The following is a 25,348-nucleotide window of genomic DNA, read 5'->3' on the forward strand; positions in this document are numbered from 1 at the left end:
AGAACATTTTTGTTGTGGCGAGAATGAAAATTCATCACCAGAGATGGATATAGAACTCCCTGGCTGTAGGTTCTGGGCCCTGTACTGCCAAATGGAGGTTTTTGTTCCTTGTCTTTTACTTCATTTGGTCATGAGCATCCTGGACTTTCTTGCAACAGGGGCTGTGAGGGCAACAGCCAAAGGATTTGCTTTCCTAACAAGGATGAAATCCTAAATGTCAAGGCTGAAAGCAAGTCCATAAAGGTTAAAGTGACTTACCCAAAGCATACTTATTTGTCCAGAGTATTACTTATGAGAAGAGACTGAAAAGGCTAATACTCTTCAATTTCAAGAAGAGGCTGGAAGAGGCTTTTCTTTGCTTGCAGTGAGTAAAAAGCTAAATCAGCCAGTAAACTAATGCAGAACTGTTATTCACCAAATCTCATAATGTGAGAACTATAAGGCATTCAACAAAATTAACAAATACTTCATGCAACTACAAGTACCTCTTTGCATGGAATGTAATGAAAGTTGTTGCCATATGAGGCAGACAGGATAATTGAAGGATTAGACATATTAGTGGACAAGTTCATGAGGGAATTTGAAAGAGACCAGACAGGAATGGACATTCTCAGAGCAGCAGCTGTGGTTGATGGGGGAGGAGGATGCAGTGGTCCCAAACAGCCTCCCCAGGTTACTGCCCAGGCTACTGCCCCAGGCTACTGCCCTCTGGAAGGCTTGTGCAAGCTGGGTCACTGATGTGACTCCACAGGACATCTCTCATGTTCTTGCCTACCAACCTGTGGACAAGACTGAGCAGCACCCAGGTCTTTGAAACCCTGGTGCTGTGTCTATCAGACCATGCTACCCTAGTGTGTACTCATTAGCTGGCTGACATTTCGATGCAAGCACCTGGAGAGCAGGTGATTTGGTAAAAAGATAAAATATGAGAGGTAAACAGAGATAAAACACCATTAGTTCAGTTCTTTTACACACCAGCACAATCTTTGTGGGTTTTTTTTTTTTGGATAATACTTACAAAAATCTAATAGATAGCAAAAATGAATGGATGAATAGATGGATGGATGATGGGAAGGTGAGTACCTAAGCCGTTATATTGACAGTATCATGCACTAGCTTTTCCTCTTCAGGCAAATGTGTTCAACAAACCCCTGAGCACAAAGGTGAAGGCACTCCACAAATATATCTACCTCGCTGTCTTTATATTTGTAGACACATGTATATATGCATGCAAATGCTTGTGTGCCATTGGGTTTCTAACTAGACACAAGAGCAGGAGTTCTTCCTCCCCTATTACTAACTCACAAATGGGGACACCTAAATTTAAATGCCTTTGCATAGGTGTTTAGAGGGAGCCTAGGCTGCCATATGAGGCTCTGGAAAGCAAGCTAGTGCACCTAGAGAATCTCTGCTCTCTCACAAACACATGAGAGTGTTCCGTTGCGTAAATGCAGGTGTCTAGCAACATATGGGATGACCTGGAGTATCCCACGAGAACCTCCTTGCCGGCATTCAAAAGATCAGGTCTTACAAATCCTATGGCATATATGCTAGCTCTCTGAGGATGTCTCAATGTCCTGGAAATCTCCAGGGTACCATTTTTTGTACCTTGTTGAATACACTCTTTAGGAGGGATGACTCCCGCGGCCCTAGAGAGACCAGCCTCTCTCCAGTAATGTAGAAGAAATGCAGTGCTGAAGCCAGAATCTGCTCCTTGTAAATATGGAGGAAAAAAAAAGAAAGAAAAAAAAATCCAAAAAGTCTGCGGACTTAAACACAGCAGAAAGCAGTATCTGGCTCAGAAGCCAAATTCTTCAGCACTGGCTGTTGCATCACTATAGGAAAGGGAGGAAAACAAACGGCTTGATGCCTATAAACAAGGGCCATTGTTAAATGTACTTGAGGATTTTCGTGGAGACAGCATCAGATTTCAGGCTTCCTGCTACTAAGTAAATGCTCTCTGATATGTGGAGGCTGTTGCTGTCTCTGAGTTTGCAAAAAGAAGAATTGCTAGTATGTTAAAAATGTAACAATTATCTTCCTTCCCTGCAGTATCTTGAGCTTTAACTTGCCTTGAACCAGAGTCCAAGATAGGAAATAAACCCAAGAGAAACACAGATGCAGACTCCATGGCATGAGGGATCCCTTGTCCCAGGCTGAAAGACCAGCGTATTTATTTGCCCTGCTTGATCTTCGTTCACCTGTGCAATTTTGACCTGATATGGAATGTGGGATAATAAATGGGGATGTGAATTGTGTACTGGATGTGAACTGGTGCTAGTCCAGGTGTCAGGAATGACCCTCAGCAAAATCTCATGAACACACGAGATGGTTTGCAGCTCTGTCTGATGGCACCAGAGTGGCTTTTGGTTCTGGAGGAGCAGAAAACATTTCCAGACATGGTGAGAACCAAATGGGATCTACCTGCCTCATCTCCTGAATTCTTCTGCTTTTACCATGAAAATTGCAGCCCTTCTTGAACATTCACTGGGAAGTGGACATTTTGGCAAGTTTGCTGAAGATCTAGTGGCCATCTAGTTTGTGTCTGTCTGTGTCGATCCCATCTTTATAATCCTGATTTGCTCTGCTCTGGTCTCACCTTCTTCAAAAGATGCTGTAGGCAAAACCTGTTCTGGCTGAGAGGAGAGAATGCCCTGAGGCTACCTGAAGTCCCTTTGAGCTTTTAGCTCTGGATTATAGGTCGATTTCTGTATGTTTGAAATATTAAGCAAATTAGTGTGATTTCGGCAGGTCTATACATGCCTTTGGGAGAACAAATGGCAGAAGGCAGTTCTCTCTGTAACTTAAAGGCTTGAAATTGATCTGTTTTCAAGTTCTATGCTGCTGAATGTCTCAATATGTGCACCTCTTCCCCATGAAAACAAAAGCAACATTTTCCTAGAGTAAGAGTTTTTTTTTTGCTTGTTTTGTTTTCTTGGTGGAGGCAGTGAAAGAAGGCCCGAGAGAGTATTGAGAATCAACATGGCCAGCAAAGGGGAGGTGGTTTATTCACATTAACATTTTTTTTCTCTAAAATAATATCAATTCCTCAGAGACACACTTGGACAACCAGAAAAAAAAAAAAAAGTATTTTGTGCATTGTCAGAGCAGACCTTGCACTTGTCCTGCAGCATAAATACACAAGAGGAGGCAGTGTGGATGCATGAGAAAGCATTTGCCCAAATGATCATTTGGGCTGCAATTCCCTTCACAAAGGGGAGGCATCAGAGCTGCTTCCCACCCCACGAAGAAGTAGAGCCTGTGGTGGAGGAATGCAGTAACTTGTGAAACTCTGCAGTAGCAACACGAATATCCCATGCAACTTCCTCAAATTCTTATTGGGGAGTTTTCAAGAGGGGTAGGGGGACAAATAACTTTACTCTGGGAGAATCACTTTGGGGAGAAGCATTTGGCAAGCCGGGGATCTGCAGACCTCAGGTCTCATGTCCTTCGGGCAGCCCCACTGTGATGTTGCCCTGGATGAGATCGCTGCCGTTGGCCCTTCCCCTACCTGTTCCTTGAACCTCTTCCCTGGAAACCTTCACCCAGCCTGACCTTGCATAGTTGGAAGAAGCTTAACACAAGCATCTGAGGGCTTAAAGCAAGACAAAAGCAGTTTCTGTAAAAAGTCTGCCTGGGCTGATCAAAACCATATTGGCTGCTTTGATTTGAAAGGCTGTGATCTCCAAGGGACAGCACGACGGAGGCTCGCAGCATCCCAGGGCCCATTATCTGCCTCCATAGCCTGCATCTGGGTGGACTTAGCATCCATCCTGCCGGGTGCAGCAGCTGCTGGATGTGCACAGCCCCTCTCTGGACTGGGGGAAGGCTTAGGCTGCTGGTCACCTTGAAAGAAAGCATCAATCACACTCCCAAAAAAACACCCCCTGAACCTCAACAGCATCCACAGCAGCTGCTGGAACCCTCATCCGTTATTCCTCCTGCACACAAACAGAGATCCTGTTGTATTAAAAAAAAAAGGCGGGGGGGGGGGAGGGGGGAGTGGAGGGGAGAGGAAGAGAAAGAGGAAGAAAAGACCTACCAAAACCCAAAGATCTGAAAGTTCACTCAGAAGACACGTCCAGACTTATGAGACGGCCGTGGCATGCGGCCAGCGCAGAGTGACCTGGGGGCTGCTCCCCCAATGGGACTCAGATTACACTAACCATCCTGTTCCTTCCAGACGGGACCATTAATGCTCGATGCATATCCATCATCCCGTTGGCTCTCCTGCCCTGGGAGCCCCGGCCGTGCGAGGGCTACGTCGTGCTCCGGCCCCGAGCTTCTCCCGTCCAGGCTCTGAGCTCATCTCTCTTTCGTTACACGGTTTGTTTTTCCTTTTTTTTTTTTTTTCCCCCCTTTTTTCACTCCCAGGCTGCTGACACATAGATTTATAGCCAAATGTCAAAGCTCTCTGCGTTTTGGACTAGCTCTCCTTACTCTGGGAAACTTCTGGAAAAAGAATTCATGGGCTGGAAAGGCTTAAATGCATCTGTGGCAAATTCAGCTCCTTGCTGTTAGCACCCTTCAGAAGAGCTGAATTCAGGCCAGGTTTTGTTTATTTTTCCTCTGAATCCCCTTCCCCCTCCTTTTTTTTCCTCCAGTGCAGAGGAAAAAAAAAAAAAAAAAAGTCTGGTAGGACCTAAGTCTTGCTAAATTCCAATCTCTTTCCCATCTCTTTCTCTTCCAGCATCTTATCACAGTTCCTCCTAATCCACTCTCTCCCTCCCCTACCTCCCCCAGCACCTCCTCAGCATCCTCATAAAATGGGCTCTCCGTGGCTGCTGGAATTTCCTTCCCATCATGACGATTGTCATGGCAGTTTAGCAGTTCCTAATTCACGCTTGCATGCTCAGAGACTTGGCTACTGCTGCTCAATTCTCACCAGTCTCAGGGTGGAAATTCCTTCAGAAGCCGGAGATCTCCCTGCTGCCAGCCAGCAGGGTAATGATCCAGAGCTAGAGTCACCACGTTCATGGCTAGTTTAGCAACTTATTTTATTTCCAGCACCGTGCAGTCCTTGCCTAAGTCTCAGAGGATTCCAGTTTGGAACTAGCACCCCCTGCAAAGGTCAGGACCTTTGGGAAAACACGGGTAATTTTGTTTTCTGAGTTTGACACCAGCATAAGGGAGAGTCTCTGTGCACTCAGCCTTTTCTGTTCTGAAGAAGGCATCATTATTTATTTATTTATTGCTAAGATTCCTGTTTAAACTGCAGATCCATTTCTAAAACTCTTTCTGAACACCTTTCATGAAGGTGTGATTCCTATGGCTCTCCTCCCAACCTATTCCTCATACCCTGTCCTGGGAGCACCCAGTGCATGCAGAAATACCTGCATCATGCACGCTTCAAAATAGGGATATAGGGAGCCAAATCTCATTCCTGCAGGAGGGTGAGATGAATCCTAATGGTCACTCTTATAGGAGAGGGCCATGTACAATCCACGTCTGTGGCAAAATGGAGATACAAGGCCTATGTTCACTTTTTAAATGTATTGAATTTTTAACTCTGCCTTTCTCCTCCTGGAATTTTAGGTCCTCTCCAGTGGTGCTAGCATCTCTCCGGCCCCACAGAAGGTGTGGTATAGCATGTCCCTGGCTGAGAAGGTGTCCAAGACCAAAATATGTCAAAGTGTAGATGCTGCCGTGATTGCACCAGAGAACAGGATACATCCTTTGGAGGGCAAAACTTACTGAATGGACACTTCTCAGTTTTATGTTGCTCCATGCTCTTCCTTGGACTTTGAGCTAGGCTGCATGTGTTTAGGTCTCAGGAAGTCTGGAGGCAATGTTTCTGCCATGGTCATGGCAGAAAGGACTCTTTATACCAGTCACCTCAGAACTTTGCTCCTACTCTTCTTCCTCCTCTGATGCTCTATAGCTCCAATCTCAATGTAGAATGAACGCAGGCCAAGCGATTATCCTTTCCCCAGTGCACTTATCATCGGAGACACCTACATCACTTATAGTCACAGGACATGGAATTCAAGGCCAACTCTTGGCCAGCATGACAAATGCAGCCCAGCAGCCTTGTTATTTTCAAGATCTGCATCAAAAGAGCATTAGAGGAGGTGTAAAATGGATGATGATGATGAATCTCTCTGAAAGCATCGGGCAGCATGTGGCAAAGGTGTTTAATGGGTGGGTGTGAAGTTGTCCCAGGAGCCACAAGGACATTAGCCATGAAAGACCTTGGGAAAGGAGGAGCTAAGATACGTTGGACAGATAGAGGGGGGAGAACTTGCATATGGATGATGTGGCATGAGGAGGAAAGTGGCATGAGTCACCTGTGTGCCAGGGAGCTGTGAGTTGAATCTTTTGCCTGGATGATTCCCCATCTTGTCCTACATTGGCAGGCTCCCTATAAACTAGACAAGCTTCCCCATACAGGGAACTGCATCTTCTGAAGGAAACACGAGGTCCATCTTGCATGAGTCAGCCTTACCTGGAAATCTTGTTGCTATCCAGGCCAGCTTATGAGAAGAATAAAATGACTTCATTCTATCCAAGTGGAGATCAAGCCCAGATTGCAATCTTCATCAAACAAAGTAAAACAACAGAGAACTAAGAAATGCCCCATTCATGTTACCCAAAAGTAAGCCACAGATCCTGCAGATGCCATTTTCTGAAAGCCTCCCCAGGCAGCAACACTAACAGCATATTCTAGTGACATGGCCCTGCTTTAGCCTGATGCTTGAACAAGGCTTGCATGCTGTGACGGATATGCTCCTTCCCCAGCTCATCCTGACTCTTCACACATAGCCCTGTTCAGGTGTTAGCTACCCCATCATCTGATCCTGGTAGTTGCCTCCCTGATTTCTTCCCACACCCAGACATTAACCATCAATAACAGTCTTGATGGCCCTATCCTGATGGGAAGATAAAGCTAACTGTGAGTACACCAGCTAACAGTAATTTCTGAATTGAAAGCATGACTATCAGTCAATCATCTTATCCTATAAATACGGGGACAGCCCAAGAGCCCATTGAGCTCTCCTTGCATGGCAGTGGGTTGCAAGCCAGGATCTCCCCTTGAGCAGGGATGCCTCTCAAGGATACTCCTCGGGGTTAAGAGATCCTTCCCACTACACATTCGTGGTGAGTGACTATAGCGCACCTTTCTTTCGGAACTTGTAAACTTTACTTGGTAACTGTGCACAAATCCCCTAGACATAAACTGTTGACCAGGTCTGGGACTAGGACTGGATCCAGCCGCACCCAGACTCCTCTCAGAAGGAGTTTAGAAAGCAAGGGGGTCCAATCTGAACCTTGTGACCCAAGGGGAGGGTGTCCTTGGTAATTCTGTGTGTATCTTGAATCTCCATGCAGTAACTAATAAGTGGCCTTGCCATAGAATCTCGTGAAGCCATTGTCATTACCAATAAAACCTATTCCTATTTCTTTCCCACGAGTGAAGTGCATTGTGTCGCTCACCCTCACCACCACTCATTCCGTGACACATGCTATGTATGGCTGCAAGCATCACCAGTGCCACTCTCCATGGATGTTCGACCCTGCGATGGGAAGATGCAGGGGGTACAACAGGCTGAGAAACCTGCATCAGCCTTGCCTCAACCAACACTAGCCATTTCTAAAATTCCAAGACTTCCTGATGCTGCAGATTGACAGAAAAAAGCAAATAATTTCCTTCCTGAGGAATGTGGAGTCCTTTATCTCTGTCTTTCCCCCTTTGGCCTTGGAGTAGCTGCTTTGTGAGGCGCTTTGGTGGTCATTTGTGCAGCTAAACATTTTGGCTTCAGCGTTCCACCGGGCCCACGATGCAAAATCCAATGGTCATAGTGTGTCTGAGCAGTCTCACAGGGCTTGATTTGTAACCTGGATCACACCAGCTGGGATTCATCTCATGTAAATGTAGGCGTCGACAGTGAGGATTTCCCTACCTGTCATCTAGCCTTCTTGCACATTTCATGGCAGAAAGAGGAACTTGCAGGCTGCAATTCATCTGACTTATTTTAGGTATCTACATCAGAATGAGGTAAATCATGCCTGAAAGTTCCTTTTTGTCTTCTCCATTAACTATAAAAAATAATATAGTCTAGACTAGATTTGAGCTGCTGGCAAGACATCCATAAAGAAAAGCCAGAAGGACAGGTCAAGATTTCAGTCTGGACAGAGAGGGAGACTTATTGGAAGACAGAGGTGGATTTGTGAGTCATCGGTACAGACGGTGTGTTTGTGGACAAGGTTCCCAGAAGGATGGGGCACAGGGAGAAGAAAGAGACCATGCACAAAGCGCTGTAATATTCCCATAGGAATGTGGGGAGATAGGGAGATTCCTGCAAAGGACACCAAGCAGGAGGACTAGAAAGGTGGAAGGAGAACCAAGGGAAGGAAGGACAATGGAAATCAACAGGAGCAAGATCTTAAAAAGAAGACTATATCTAATAACTGCATGGAAGGCGCTGACAGATCAAAGGCATTTAGGCATGGAAGGCCACATTGGAGCTTGGCTATAAAGAAGTCAGTCAAGGGTTTAATGGGAACAATTTCAGTAGATGGATGCCAAGTTGCAAAAGATCTGGAGGGGCTGGGAGATCCGTGGTTTGGGGGAAACCCAAGCGTGTTTGCACTAACAGGAGACAAAAGAGCTGAGAGATGCTGGAGAATAAGATGAATTGGAGAAGAATGGAAATCGAAAGTTGAGAAGGTGCCAGCGGAGAAAGCAAGATTAGAGAAGATGATAAAGAAGACGAGAAAAGTTTATGTGAGTAACAAAGGGGAAATGGCCATAATTTGCATCTAGTGACAACTTTAGATTTTGGTGTGATTTGACTGTGCTATAGAGCACTTGAACATGAATTTTCAGCAATGTGTCACATTTTGAATGCAATATAAAGATTCCTGCTGAAAACTGATCTCTAAGAGAGGGAGCACAAAATGATTTTCCTTGCAGACAAGTTACTTCACAAAAGGGAGATTCTCCCATTTCCTCTACTCATCTAATGCTACTCATTCATGGACATCAGTTACAAGACCCAGCTTCTGGTCTGATTCACTGTAGCCTTTCCCTGTTTCTCAATTCTGGTAACAAACATTTATATTTATAGCTGAGACAACAGGATATGGTTAAATGCTAAACCTGAGTTATGGCCCTGTCACAGAGGTCTTACTGACCTTTATCAAAAAACAAGAAGCAGTAAACCAAAGTACTTCTTTTCCCTTCTCCTTTCTATCTCAAGCTTTGTCGCTATATATATATATATCCATCTGCAGAACAGAAAGCCTTTCTTGTAGGAGTCTAGTCCTAACTCTCCCCTCTAAAATAACAAGTTCAAAGATTGTTTTTGTTCCCCCCAAAATGGGGAAGAGCCCAATGATGTGGCTGACCTCAGTGTTCCCTCAGCACAGCATGAGGGAGAGCTCTGAGAAAGCACAGCCTGTTTGCCCTGTTCCCTCAATGGGTGAGGAGCACCCAGAGATGCCACCAGTGGTGATCTTATAGATGGTGTTAGCAGCATACCAGGGCACTGCCTTCAGCACTTTTGATGTCCTTCTGCTATAAATACCTCTGAAGTCCCAGGCAAGTAGTACTGTGTTCCCTACTGCTACCCAGGAGAAGCAGAATTGCTCAGCAAGCATATCCCATGGATGCAGACTGCTCCCAGGACAGGGAGGCCAGAGTCTGGCTGTGATGGACAAACGCTTTCATAAACCGATTGAGAGCTCTCTTAAGGCCACCTGCTCTAGTTAAGACATCTTGAACTGTTATAACTCCACTAATAAAAAACTATTAGCTTACCCGACTTGCTAAGCATGATTTCATTGCCCTGTGTGATCACAAGCTGGGTACCAGGTTCTAACATCTTCCCTTCTTTCACCACCAGCTGAACTATTAAAGAATGTCTAGAAATTCTTGGTAAAAGCATCTGTGTTTGCTTGCTTGTTTCTCCACTTTGCCTTTCTTCTTTCCTGAGCAGGAGTGATGCACGTGTTTGAAATTAGTCATCTGCCACTTGCTGCTAGTTGGGGGAAGTGGGCAAGGAGGCAACTACTGTGTGTATATCTGAGATAGATACACAAGAAAAAAGAGAGCAGGGGGAAACCACAAACATTTCTGGGGGGCCATGCATGTATTTTCATGTGTGCAAGCTGATGCATTTTACAGAATGAGGTTATTCCTTCTTTCCTCACATGGAGCAGCAGCAGTGTGTGTGTGTCCTGACAAGGGATTTACGGGACACTCTTCCACCCTGCCTCCATCAGACGCCAATCCGATCTGCATGTGACTGGAAACAGTCTCGCAAGAGGCAGTCTGCAAAATGCCAGATGCAGAAGCCGCTCACGTAGTCCAAGGCGTGCTGCAGCTCAGTCCAAGTGTGAATGGATCGCTTCCTTCTGACAGCTGTCCGCATCCTTGCTGGCATCCCAGTGGGGAGCTTTGCAGCGCAGGGTGCTCTTGTCTGTACCTGGCTATTTCTTGTTGGTGTGAGTGCTCGCCTGGGGTTGCCCCTTGATGGTTTTTATTTTTTATTTCTGTTTTTGTTTTCTAAGCGGGTGCATGACCAAGTTGACTTGGCTCCCCTCAGCCTCAGTAACCCGCTTTCCTCCACGTCTGAATCCTCCTTTCATTCTGCTGACATCCAGATGCTAATTTGTTCTCCCCCTGACCCTGCTCCTTCCCCTCCTGATTTGAAATTAGCTTACTAAAACATGTTTTCTTTTAAGAATCCACAGTCTAATCCAGAACAAACAAAACACATTTTCGCAAACCACCAACTGCATGAACTTCTGCCCTGGCCTTGACCGCACTCTCTCCGCCCCTCGCCTCCCAGTCCCCCCCACTCCCGCCATCACCATTTGAGTGAGGTTTCCAAGACATTTTTTTTCACTGACGAATACAGTTGCAACAGCTCAGAAACTGTGGAATTTTTTGGCAGCCACTAGAGATGTTATTTTATTTACTTTCCTTCTGCATGCATGGATTTGGAGCAGTGGATTTGGAGACATGCATGAAGAAGATGAATTTGCACACTTTGGCTTTCTTCTGCAGGCTGTGCTGTAGGTGGAGAAATGCCCTGAAAAGGAGCATTCTTCGTTCTTATTAATCTTACAGGAGGAGCTCTTAATACTTATTAACCTTAAGGTTTCGGAGCACAGATGGTCTGGGACTCAAAGAACTGAAACGAGACTGAGATGAGGCTTTTTGAACAGAAAAGTTAGTTATTCCAACAACACACAGGCCAATAGTTGTCCTTTTTCAATATTTCCTATGAATGCCTGGGTTGTTTTGCTGTTTACCAGTTTGGTTAACAAAACCCCTTCACTTCAGAAGGCAAAAAAGGAAGAGAAGGGTCAAGTATCAATGTTCTGCACCTCCATCCCCTTTCAAAAAAACTTATGACATGCAAGACAGGGAGACAGTCACCATTTCTATTGTGATTATCACTTTTTAATATCACTCAGAGATGATACCTCACCTCTCTGCATTGTGACGAAGCTATACGAGATGGCTCCATCCTTGCAGAAGGTTCATCCTTGTCTGCAGAACCTCAGCTCAAGGCTCCTGCTTTCACTGCTATTAATTATCCTCTAGCCACTGCAGTATCCCCTGCTGTGAACCGGGAATGGCAATCACAGCCCTGGTTCTTATACCTTCTAATGTCAGCAAACTAGTGATTCCTGATTTATGGGAACTCTGAAGGTGACTATCTGAATAATCAGTTAATCAGTTAGAATAACTGGAATAATTAGTCCTGTCCGTCCATCTGTCCTTCCTTCCTTCCTAGTTGTTTAGTTGTTTTCCTTTGGTAATTGAAGCAAAACAAGTATAATAAAAACATTGCAAGATTGTTAGTTAGATACCAGTTTTGCTATTTTTTTTCTATAGGTGCATGATTATGTTCAGCATCTCAGATATGTATACACTCATCTCCTGCAACCTTTCCTCTTAAAATCACCCTTCTAGAAGTTGTCAGGGTCCTGTTTGTTTGCTTTTTTGTCCACAGCCTAATCTGCAACCTTCTGCTCAGATGTGGCTCTACCACTTTCTCCATTGATAAGCGTCAATTAATAAAGAAGCAGAACCAAAAATAACTGCAGTGTATTTCAACTTTTTTATAAAATACAGCTTTAAAACAATTAATTCAAGCCCCCAAAGTTTCTTCATTTCTGAGAGTGTCTTAGATACCTGCCTAGAAGAACACTTTATCCGAACTCAAATTATTGAGTAAAATACAGACTGAACATGATGAAATTGTTCAGCCTTGATTAGAATCAGTAAATCAGATTAAAAGGTTAAGAGTCACTTTCCACCTTTTAATCTATACATCTATGAAAAACAACAGTGAAAATACAGCCAGGTTGTCAGGGAAAGCAAGTATTGTTTTCCTAAATGTTTTCATGTGTTAGAAATCAATTTTCCAATGAAAAACAATATCAAGGGAACATTTTCTGCCTGTCCTAGTTGTCACCCCCCACTTGGAGTAGTACATGCACCCTATAGAAACCATATTTCAGGAGCTGACGCGGCGCACTACTTCCTCGACTCGCTTTTAGCTGAACCCCTGCCATTGGCTTAAAAATGAGTGGTTGCCAGTTTACTTTTCTGTGCTGAAGAGCTGTCTCAGATCATTTTTCTCCAGCAGGCTTAACTTTCATTTTCCAAGTGGAAGATTTTGTGTATTCATTTCCTGACTACGCTACTGATCCTCCAGAACATTTTCTTTATTTTCTCGTTTATTTACTTATTTTCCCTATCCACATCCTTGTCCTAATTTTGCTATTTTTCCTCCTTGCATCTAGATCATTAATAAGGCTATTTAACAATAATAGGTCAGACCCACCAGCTTCTCTCAGAAAACATCTAACCAATAGGTCACATACAACAACCTCCCTTTATATATTATATAGATATATGCAAATTACCTGTGTGTGTCCTGATTGGGGGGTGCAGGGTATATCAATTTAATGTACTTTTTTTTTAGGGGCAGTGACAGAAGATAATTAGGCAGATGGTAGTTAGGGGGAGAGAGGAAAGGAGTGTCTACTCCTGAAACCCAAAGTGAAGGAAAAGGGGAAAATTTGCCCCAGCGTCCCAGGGAAATGAACCCACTGGGTCAGCACCGATGTTATTCCTTGCTTCCCTTTGAACTTCAGCCAGATCCATAAGGACCAGGAACAAGGGCTTATGATGGAGAGACCATCACAGAGCAGGCTGGGCAGCCAGGAGAAGCTCTTTGGAGAGATCCTCTGAAGGATGGTTTGTCCCAGCTCTTTGACCAACCTTCAATCCAGTGAAGCTGGTCCAACTCAGACATGTCTGCTGGACATCTCTGGGACATAGTATGTTCTCTGCCAGGCACAGCTCACCCTGCTCTGAACCAGCACAGATTGCAGATTGGAGTGTTCCTGAATCATCAGGAGGGTAACTCATCTGGAGCATCCCAGGCAGATTTAGCCTGGAGGTTAACTGGGTCAAAGCATCTGTTTTTGCTGAACTGCATGGATAATATTAAAAAAAAAATCAAAAAACAGAAAAAAAAAGAAAAACAAAAGAAGCAGTAATACAAAATGAGATAGGTCACTTAAATCCTGCATAATTAGATGTCATCTCCAAGGCTGTGAAAGGAAATGACATCCTGCATGACAATACTACTTTTTGCTGTCAAAGAGGTTCTGTAGCCTTCTGACCCAGAGCCTGGCCAAGCTGTGTCATCCCAAGTTGCATTCGTCACCTCTCTTTCCCTTTGTTTATTCCTAACATCTGAGTCAGGGAATCAAGTGTCCATCGGTTAGCAGCTGGTGCACGAAAATGGCTTCTGCGAATGTTTGAAGCCAAGTGATATCTGGAGGATGGTAGCATTTACGTGATAATATGTGGGCCCAGATATGAAAAATAGTGATTCTCAGAAAGTTGTTCCCAGCCACATACTCACGAAGTTGCAAACTATTTTGCAGGTGGGGGGACTATGAAGACCCTCTCTCCCCAGTCATACCAGCAGCTAGGCTGGTGTCCCCTATCTTAGATTCATTCCTTTCTTTCTCACTTTGGTTATACATATTTTTAGCTGTACTTGGGGGTCAGCCTCTCTGTTCTGAGACTTGGCACCATAAAAACACCTGTGTAACCCAAGGATGCTGACACTTAGTCATTTAGGATTTGGGGTCCAGGAGCCCCTAGATAGTCAAGAACATGGGACTGTGGAACAACCCAGTCCCAAATCAGCTAAATCTATATAGGAGTGGTGACAGCTGCATTAACTTGAGCAAAGGCCATATAACTTCTCAAGGCCAGTCCTTCCTCTGGCATCACTCTCATGTCAGCCAGCTATGGGGATTGTGTGCCTGAGTTCAGGACAAAGGGAGGAGAAGGGAAGATACTCAGCCCTCACTTTCCCATCACCAATAACCCTCTGCCTTGAAAACCACAGCGCTGCGACCCCTCTGTCTGTCAGAAGCCTCCCAACCTCCCCTGGGTGAAGAGATCATTTAGATCTTTGCTGTTTCTAAAATCGCAAACAGATGGGCCCCCTCTGCCACGGCTCAGCCCGAGTTGCTCTGACTCAGCCTCATGTGTCAGTGTCCAGAAGTTCAGGCTCTGTTCAGGACTTTTCCCGTCGACCCAGCAAGAGGCTGCACAAGGAACGAGGCAGCATTGCCCATACCCGGGCTTCGTCATGCACCCGTAAGCACGGTGACTAAAACACCAAGCAAGATTGCTTATCCTGCTTCCAGAGGGGATTAGGCCAGAGGTTCAGAAAGCCTCCAGAGGTCTTGATCAATTGGAATTGTTTTATGATTCTATGAAATCCATATTCTTGGAAAAGTTGGGGAGTGTTACTTGGTAGCAGATTTGTCATCCTGGGAATGGGCTTTTGTTTGTTTGTTAGTTGCAATAATTTTTTTGTACTTTTCTTTTTTTTTTTTTTTTTTTTTTACAATTACTTCACTGATTAGCAGAAAGACTTTTCACTTGGATACACTTTCCACGAATTATAGCATGGCAAATTCTCTCTGCCTCTAAAGACCAGGGATGAAACCCTGGCTCTCTGAGCTTGACAGCTCAGGGAACATGCTACAGGCTGTTGATCCTTTTAGCACATGGACTTTTACCAGCAAAGCCCTGACTTACTTCCAGTAATTTGGCCCCGGCTGCTGATCCAAGTCAACAGACGAACTTGACGTGGCTTTGTCAAATTTCTTTGGAATATGCATCCAGGCTGCAAATCCTCTTATTGCATTGCATGGCTACCGTGCTGACAGTCTCAGCAGAGGCAAAGGGCCAACAATAAAATATTTTGCTTCTCCAGTTAGAGGCAAATCTGCAAGGTCAAGCTCCACAGGACAGCTTTGCTCCATGGATGCATCTCCCCTGTTGCATCTCCCCATGCCTGGGAGCAAAACTGCCTCGTCTTAGAGGAGAGGCACAAGCCACCACATTGATAAGCCTCCTCCTGCCTTCCACATGCGGAAGAAGGATTTGGTCCCAAAGTCTATGTTGGCATGGGGCAGGATTTCCCAGTGTAATGTTGATCCCTAGGCAAGCAGAGAGGGATTGGCATAACCTGATTCGCCACTTTGCTCTTTTCTGAAATGCAAGCAGCACGTGCTAGTAGAGATGTATCTCCCAGGCACCTCTGAAGCATTGGATCTTGGATGGGCTGAGCATGCCAGCACCTTTTTTAGCTAGGAAGAGCTGCACTGATGCACTTGGCAAGGCCTCCTGCTTTCCAGGGACTGATTCTGACTGACCTAGGAAAGCTACAGCCTCTTGCAGGGCAAGCAAGGAATTATAAAAGCACCTGGATTCTCCCCTGGACACTGAGGACAGGCAGTGCAAAAATGGGTTATTGGACCTGCAGCTCCAGCTTGGAGAGACCATAGGGTGGCAACAGCGATAAAAAGAGAAGCAATATTTGGTTTTGGTGGTGACCACGCTGGCAGGTCAGTGTGCATCTGGGGAAGGGTGCTAGGGTACAGAGCAAGGGTTTTCTAGCCTAATTAAAACACAACATGCCCAAATGTGCTTCCAGAAGATCCTAGCATGAGGACTGGAGGAATGGCCAGGACTAGGGCTCACATTTTCCATTTCTCAGGAGGTCAGTGCATGGCCCTCTGCAAATGTCCCACGATAGGCCCCTGTTGGCCCCTGGGCTCACAGGGCGGGTGCTGCCATTTTCAGCACAGCTGACGTTTTACACCAGTGACATTTTCACAGACATTTCCATAAAGGAAAATATTCGCTCCAGACAACAGAGGCTGCATTTGGTCGGCAGCAAGTTCCCTGTTTACACAGGAATTAGGCCAGTGAAACCGCTATTATCTCCTTGCCTGTGTGAAATGTCCCGCAATGCTTTTCTGACCACAAATGGCCAGCGACTGTCCCACGTCTCATCCCAGGGATACCCCGCTTATAGCAGCTGGCTTTTCCTCAGCATCCCAGGTCATTGCTCCCATCCTGTGGTGTCTGGGCTGGCCTTTGTGGTAGCCCCGTTGGCCAGCAAGATACCCAAAGGTACAGCATGTGTCAGTATGCCAGGAAAAGGCGGTGTGGGAAGCCCTGCGTGCATGCATACTGTTTATGTGACTGAGTTTGTTTGCATATGTCATCCCAGGGCATATAGGGACATTCCTGGGTTAATCTTTTCTTGTTCAGCGCATGTCTGCCTGGGACTTGTTCCCTGCATGAAATCTGCACCCTGCCACAGCTGGATGCCAAGAATCGGCCTTGCATTTGGAGTTATCAAAGTTTCTTTTCCTCTATGCCTCCTGCCTGGATGGTCCTGAAGGTTTTTCTCCTTCTTGCAGGTACGAATTGGACTGCGTGGTGCCTGTGCGCGTGATTCGCACATGTGCGCTAGCATTGGTACACGCACGCCCGGCGTGGGCTTTTCAAATAAATCCTGCCCCCCTGGGCTTGCAATCTTTTCTGCATTAGGATCCCTCTGATGTTGCAGCCAATGGGTTTTCTTGGCACGAGCATCCAAGGAAGACGCATGTGCTAGAAAGGATTTCGAAGAAACCCCGCTGAAAAAGGGGAATTTTGCATGCCTAAAAGTCAAGCTCCTCCCTCCAACATACCCCTCTCTGAATTCTTGTTCCAACAACTGCCCTCATTCAGCTGGATCGAGCCTCATTCAGCCCTGTCCACTTCTCATTCAATAATTCACCAACCCTCACAGCTGGGGTTTTCAGCCCTTGCAGAATATTTTCTGCAATCCAGCTTAAGTCAGGAAGAATTGCTCCTCTGGGAGCCGCTGTGAGTAATCAAGTCAGGCAGCTTCCCAGCTCCTCAATGATAGCTTGGAAGCAGAGAAGAGGTGGACGATTTTCAGATGAAATGGTTTGCTTTATGGGGACTGACAACTCCTTGCTGGAAGAAGCAGCAGGATCAGAAGCCTGTTGTCCGGATGGTTTGGACTCTGTGGCTTTGGAAGATGCTCATTTGCCTGGTCCTCTCAGGAAAATTAATATCTTCACACTGTCACTATCATGTGCATCAGCCTTGTGCCACCCTCAGGAGGTGACTTTTGAGGTAGGGTGGCTGCCATCTCATGTAAATGGGAAGAAGGAAAGCCAGGGACATTAGACAGCTGGAGCGCTTGGAAGGTCTGTTTGGTGCTTCTGGGCTCCAGTTCTTGGAGATACTGGGTTTGCTGGAGTGTTGTGTTCACAGGATCAATTTGGTAATTTTGGAGAAGGTCTTCTCTGAAGCTTCACTCCAGCAGCTTGATCTTATGTGACTATAATTTCAGATATACTTATTTTTCACCCTCTTATATGATCCCTAAAATGCACTGACACCTTTAGGATTCTCCTTGACCTGGTGAGATCAGGTGAGAAGGAATCAACCACGTCATCGTTGGGATTTTCAGGCTGGTTGGCCATGGCAGTTTCCTTTTATCTCCCTCATGGGATCTGGCCATGGCTTATCTCCAGGGACCGTGGTGTGTTTTGTTCACTGCATCTTCTGTGCATGATTCTTTCTTCTTCTGTTCCCGTTATATCTTTCCTAGGCTTATTTGCTTGGTTTTGTTTTTGCTTTCATTTTTTTTTTCAGACAAACTCAGCCGCCAGTGCTTTCTCTCCTTGTTAACCAGGAAATCTTTCAAACAGAGGCCAGTTTTTTTGAAGAGGGAGAAAATGGGACAGGCTCCAGATTATATGTCACCAGATTGATTGCATTACCTGCTCTTGTAGACCCACTCAGAAGAGAAGTGGAGGAAGAAGAGAATGGGATGCTGAGAGGCTCTCCAGCCAACTTGACTTTTCTATCAGTGCCCTTTTAAGATCACATATAATTTTCTCCTGGAAATAACCAGAAAATTCTGTTTGGGCCAAAACATTTCAAGAGTTTAGCAAAAGAGGAAGGAGGAGGCAGCAACTCTTTTGTGCATATGTGATCCTAGTGTCAGTCCCTGGCATCTTCCAGCCCTATGGGGAAAAGAAAATGTTTGGGCATAATAAAAAAAATATAATAACTTGAAAAAAAAAACAGAACAGTGTGAAGTATTAGAACCAGAGAAGGCAATGGCAGTGCTCCCACTGCTGTAAGCAGGCCCAGGGTTATAGCCTTTCTTCTCAGAATCAACCAAAGATGAGGCCTCTTCTGAGACATTGATTAGGAGAAGCTCTAATTTCCCAGGACGTATTGGTCCCAGAGCAGAATCCAAATGAGAAGCCCTGGACAAGTGCCATCATCACATCTCCTTTCTATCTTCGGTTTGCCCTCAAGGCTGGCGGGGATTTGCCTAAGCAGCACTCGGAGCTGCTAGTGCTACCTCCCGCTCACTGTCATTCTCTGCTTCTTCATGGCTTGTCCCAGTGATGCTCTTGGCCCCACTTCCAAAACCTGCTCCACAGATGTGACCTAGCCCTTCTGCTAATGCAATGGCCCTTGTTATGTTCTGCATTTGCCGTCTTTTTTCCCAAAAATAAGAATGCTAAACTCAGGAATGACAAAAGCAAACTTGTTCCCTAGAACCTCCCTAGGGTCAAGAACACACTTCCATGACAAAATTTATCTCCTTTTCTTCACTTCCCCCACTTCTTTTTACACATGATGATATTCTTTATATAACACCCATATATCCTGGATGTGGACAGCAAATGTGGGACCTGGGCTATCTTGACCTCCTAATTAAATGCCAGAGACAGCCCTCCCGTCCTGTTCAATTTATTCCAGTCCTGTTCAATTTATTCCAGTCCTGTTCAATTTATTTCCAGTCCTGTTCAATTTATTCATCAATGACCTGGATGAAGGCACAGAGTGCTCCCTCAGCAAGTTTGCTGATGATACCAAACTGGGAGGAGTAGCCGATACCCCAGAGGGCTGCGCTGCCATCCAGAGGGACCTGGACAGACTGGACATCTGGGCGGTGAAAAACCTCATGCAATTCAACAAGGCTAAGTGCAAGGCCCTGCACCTGGGGAGGAATAACCCCAGACACCAGTACAGGCTGGGGACCGACCTTGTGGAGAGCAGCTCTGCAGAGAAAGACCTGGGTGTCATGGTGGATGACAAGCTGACCATGAGGCAGCAGTGTGCCCTCGTGGCCAAGAAGGCCAATGGGATCCTGGGCTGCATTAAGAAGAGCATCTCCAGCAGGTCGAGGGAGGTGATCCTGCCCCTCTACTCAGCCCTGGTGAGGCCGCATCTGGAGTATTGTGTCCAGTTCTGGGCTCCACAGTATAAGAGGGATGTGGAGCTGCTGGAGAGAGTCCAGCGCAGGGCCACAAGGATGATCAGGGGCCTGGAACATCTGCCCTACGAGGAGAGGCTGAGGGAGCTGGGCCTGTTCAGCCTGGAGAAGAGAAGGCTGAGAGGGGACCTAATCAGTGTCTATAAGTACCTCAAGGGAGGGAGTGAGGAGGATGGTACTGGTCTCTTTTCAGTGGTGGCCATCGACAGAACTAGAGGAAATGGCCGCAAACTGAAGCACCAAAAGTTCCACAGGAACTTAAGGAAAAATTTTTTAACAGTGAGGGTGACAGAGCACTGGAACAGGCTGCCCAGAGAGGTTGTGGAGTCTCCTTCTCTGGAGATCTTCAAAATCTGCTTGGACGCAGTCCTGTGCCACCTGCTCTAGGTGACCCTGCGTGTGCAGGGGGGGTTGGACTAGATGATCTCTAGAGGTCCCTTCCAACCCTAAGCATTCTATGATTCTATGATTCTTTCAAATCTCTGCTTGCTCTAAAGGTCTAACTCCCAAATTCCCTTACTAGTGCTTTGTCTGTTCCTAGAGAGGTGTGTTGGCTGATGGTCTGCATGCTGGTGGCCTGTCAAGCTATAGTGTGCTAAACATAACCGTTGAGAGGAACAGAAAAGAAGGGAGAAGAAAGGATAGGAGGAGTGGGGTGGAAAGAAAAGTAGAGGCACAGTGACAGTCACTGGTGCTAGTAGCAGCTTTGAGGACCCATGCTTGTGTCTCTCCAAGGATTCACCCTCCTAAAACTTCTCCAAGAATGAGGCTTCCCATGTGAATCCTCTTCACACATGTAGGTGACCAAACTGCAGCAGACCCAAGGAAAAGATTACTCCTTACCTAAGCAGCCTTCTTCTGCTACCAGCTCTCGCCAGGCTGAGTCTGGTTGCTTGCAGAAGGACCAAAAGCTCTATCACAAGTCTGGCCATCTCACTGGGTGAATGACTAGCCTACATCACAGCCTGGAGGCCTAAAACCTGGAAACCCTGGCAGCTCTCAGACACCAGGTGGGGACTGTCATATAGATTTCTGTTGACTTTGTGCTTGGCCACGTGCAATTGATTGAGCTGCCTGAGAAATTTCAGTGCAAATCAGATGCAATCCTGGGTTCAGTGGAGAGGGAACTAAATGCAACAGCTTCCACAGCCCATGGAAGACGTAATGATCTCCCCTGCTCTCAGCTGTGTCATTCTCCCACCCCTCTCTACTGCACTCAGGTTGTCATCTTCTGACTGTGCGTATATGTGATGCATGCCTATGCAAGTGGACAGGGAACGTGTGTGTGTGCGAGTGTGCAGAGCCACATATGAACATGTACTTCACAGATGAACATGCATGTCCTTGTGTCAAGGAATTTCAGCCAAACCTGGCAGCAAGCCAAATACTTGCTTTGTGAAATGTTTGATCCACCATTTCTTGCAACTATTTCTCACTAGAAAAAAAAATACATAGCAGGATTTATGTTTATTTCTTATAAGTTCTGTCTGAAATTGTGAGATTGTGTCTGACACTAGCAGCTGTCAACAGCCTACCATTACAGGCATCAAAGAAGAAAAATATTTGCTCATTTAGCCTGTCTAACCTTCCTCCAGTCTCAGCACAGTGCTGGAAACAATAATGCACACTGTAGATCAGAAGACTCTGGGACAGCATGTGGAGGAAACAGCAGTACCTTGCCCTAGGGTAAAGTTTTTACACGTTCTCTTTCCCGTTTCTGCTTGGATTCTGTGCATTGTCAGCATTGTTTGGGGACAGCCTTAAGGTAACAATAATACTGTGAGGAAGAGCTGTTCTTATGGAATTTCTGGTTCCTCAAGCCCAGGAAGTGCTGAACACGGCAAAATATTTCCTGCTTGATGTTCTTATTCAGGGAGGTTTGCATCAAATGCAACCATGATAAGCAGTAAGGGCCTGACACTTGTCCAAACCTAAACCTAAAGTTTCTGAGAGTTAACAATTATATGATAAATCCTTAACTTCATCTTCTTATTTTTTTTAAACTCTCTAAAAAGGGCATACAAACTCTCATCTTCTGCTGAAGGATGATTAGCTACCTTTTATTTTCTATAGCTGGACTTCAGCCAAAATATCACAATTTGAATCCAAAATTTTATGAAGTTCCAAACTTTGAGGATTTTTTTTTTAATGAACAAATTTGTAAAGGACCAGTAAGTAATCAAAAAGTAACTTCCCCAGTAATTCTAAAATGTTATCCATTGATTTCTACCTTAAGGCCACTGTTTTCTGGCTGAGCACTTCTGTTTCCGGGAGAAGTCTGATCCAATCTGGGGGAGATCTGTTTTTTTTAAGCCAAGAACCAGTCAGGAAGGTTAAATCTAAACATAACCATTCTCCTGGTTTTGTACAGTTAAAATTAATATATTTCAGGATTTCCAGCACTTTCATTTAGGAAACCATCCCATAGCTCTATGAAGTGCCAATTCTTGCTGTATCCAGACTATACGTCTCATCCACTCCATGCTCTATTACTGCTTCTCTCTTTTGACTCCCTTTTGTGGTTTCTGATGCCCAGGTAGACTAGGCTTTCCAGGAACACTGGGTCTGTTGTTGATCTATCCTGGTTTCCTGATGATAGGCCATGTAGACTTTTGTCTGCCTCATCTGGCAGCCATCACTTCAACTTTCTCAGGTCCTGGACAGTCAGCAGAGACTGAGCAACCCTCTGCCTGCTCCAGCTGGCTTGGGTCATAGGTGAGAGAGGCAGTGTGGCTTTACCAGGGTGATCTGAAGTCTCTCAAAGCCAATAACTATTAAACAGGGTCCCGTTTTTCATGTGCCTTTCTTGTTGCAATGCTACTGAAGACTGCAGTACACAGATGGGATTGAGATCCAGGTTGAGGAGGAGCTCCTAGTTCAATGGAAAATATTCAGCTTACTCCCTTTTGCACAAAGTATTTGCTACTGAGGTGTCCAGAGGGGAAATTAATTCAATGTGAGTTTAGGTTTTGGTTGATACTCACTAAAGGAAGGACAGCAGAAACTTCAAGAAGTGTGGGCAAGGAGGAGCTTTTGCAATCATTTCACTGTGAAAAACAAGCAAGAAACGACGTGTGATGGAGCAAAAGCCCCAGAATAGTTTTGTGTGAAATTGGGGATCTGTATCCTCAAAATCATCCCTAAATAAATACTGGATAGGGAAAAGCCACTGCAAGCTCCCAGCATGAGGAGCCCCACAAGACTGGCACGCCAGGTCCATCGCTGTCCCATCCCTGACTGCTCACATAGCGAAATGAACGTACAGCTTGATGTGGACCTTAGCAATGTGGCTTGGCAGGCTGTGTGCTCACCATTTCTTTCACAGGAACGAGTGGAAGGAAGGAGAAATCCAGTGCTCATGGAGACTTTGAAAATTAACGCTAATGTCGCTGGGCAGTACCCTCCGCAGGAGGAGTGTCAGCCTGCGTCTATCTTCAGCAGTGGGTTGAACCAAAAAGTGCCAGGATTAGATAAAGCCACAAAGCAAATGGAAACACTACGCCAAAGTTTTTGTGAAATATTCCAGGCGAGGAAGGAGTGCTTTGAACTGCTGATTTTTCACATGAATTAAACACTGGAGTGGCTGGAGAGTGATTTGTAGATACGCTGGGAGGAGACATGGGAAAAAGCATACAACTGTGTATGTTTGCCTCAGAGCTGTGCGATGGCATCAGCTTTCCCGTGGCAAAATCTTAGTTATTTTCCACATTGTTATGGGATAATGCTAAGGTGTGTCTCAAAGTGCTTCCAGGCAAAAGTGTTCAGAATTTTTATTCAGCCTTTGGTGAGGAATAGTCTCCCCTTGCAGATTTATCTGGTATTATGGCAAATCCCCCAGCTCAGCAGAAGTCAATATTCCTTCCACTGAACAAGGAATTCCACAAGAAAAGTACTTCTCAACCATCACATCTGCATGAGAGCTGCCTGGGAATACTTCATCAAAACCTCTTTTCTGTTAAAATGGCTCTTCTATCAAACTGAATGTTTCAAAGGTGAAAAGAAGAATCCCTAAAGTCACACATAAAATTTTGAGTTTTGAAATTGCTATGTTTTCAGGATATTTTGAATGACTAAATGATATGAACTTTTGTTTGACATTAAAGTTTTCTGGAATACAAATGTAAACATAAATCAGAGTGATGGAAATAAAAATAAAAACTTCCATTCTTTTAAAAAATATTTAAATGCAGACAATTTCATTGAATACCAATATCTTCCTTTTCCCATCATTATATTTTTGGGTATTAGGTCTTCAAATATTTCAACTTTTTATTGCAATTTATTGTGGGAATCTTGCTGAGATATTGAAATAAAACTCACAGAACAGGAAAACTATTTCACACCCAACTGTCACACTCTGTGGACAGACCATGTTCAGACAAAGATGCTAATGTTGTGAAAAACAGCTTTCTTTGCCACATTTGAGTTTCGTAAAGCAGATGAAAGTGTGGGATTTGGAGGGATCTGGATTCAGGTCACTCTTCTACCTCATCAACAGAATTGTTTATTGCGTTGGCTTTATATGAATATGTTGTTCACATCTGCTAATAGCCCAAAGGTAATGGGCTTGATTCTGGCCAGAGTCTGAAGAAAGCGATGTCTCCCAGGTGTCTTTAGCATTTGTAAGGAGGCCAAAAATGAGAGAAGCAGAATCTATTGGGAAAGTGTTTTGTGGAAACTTTCATGGAAAATGTAACTCTTTTCTGTCACCATTATCATGCCATGAGAAAAGGCATCCACGTTTTAAAGAATCGTCCCTAGATCACTAGGCAGCTCATTAAGAAGGGGCCTTAAAAGTGCTTTCTTGTTGTGGTACTGCAACTGTGAAATTTTCATGAAAAATCCATTTAAAAAAGAAAAATCAAAATATGACAAATGAAGACTGACTGAACAAGGAAACTGGCTTCCTAGAAAAACGGAGTATAGCAAGCCTGAAAAATCAGGGTTAATTTCATTCATTTTCATTGTCTCTTTAAAGATCTATACTTTGTAAGGATGGATAAACAGAGAAACCAATAAGTGAACTGGTCTGATCATCTCTGACTGAATAACTGCTTCTCTAAAGCTAAGCATCAGAATGAGATCTTTATTCAATAGAGCTTGAAGTAAACTGCTCGTTAACAGGATGAGGTAATTGCTTGAGGACTGGGACCCCAGACAGTCTGGTTGATGCCTCCACAAATGGCCTTTTGAAGCTTTCCATCTTTCAAGGGAAACATGGAACCTCTATCTTGTTTTACTAGAGGTTTTCAGATGAACTCCAAACAAGCTGCAAGTTGGCCCGGTGCCACAGTATTACTAACAGAATCTGGCAGGAGGCAAACAAGCTAACATTGGGGAAAAAAAAAAGGCCTTGTGTTACAACAAGTCGATTCTGTTGGAAAATTGAACTCTATTGTCTGGTGCCAAGAACATCCAAATCAGGTAGATCATTGGCTTTACTTTGCGGGCAGCTTTGATTGTATAATAATTTAATACTAATGTGTTTGGAGCCGTCAGTACAAAACCGAACTTCCCCAGTCATCTTATAACGTCTGGGATCTCGCAGCAAAACAGCACGTGGCTGTGTCAGGTAGAGGGGATGAGGAACAATAGGATTACCTGGCGTGAGATCTTTTCCACCACGTGGGCCAAGAAGGCCCAGGGCTTATCCCTTTGGCCTTCCCTAAGAAGGGAGATCAAATGCT

This window comes from Tinamus guttatus, unplaced genomic scaffold (genome assembly GCF_059628265.1).
Source record: "Tinamus guttatus ecotype Peru unplaced genomic scaffold, ASM5962826v1 Tinamus_guttatus_pri_ptg000247l, whole genome shotgun sequence".
Taxonomy (NCBI): domain Eukaryota; kingdom Metazoa; phylum Chordata; class Aves; order Tinamiformes; family Tinamidae; genus Tinamus; species Tinamus guttatus.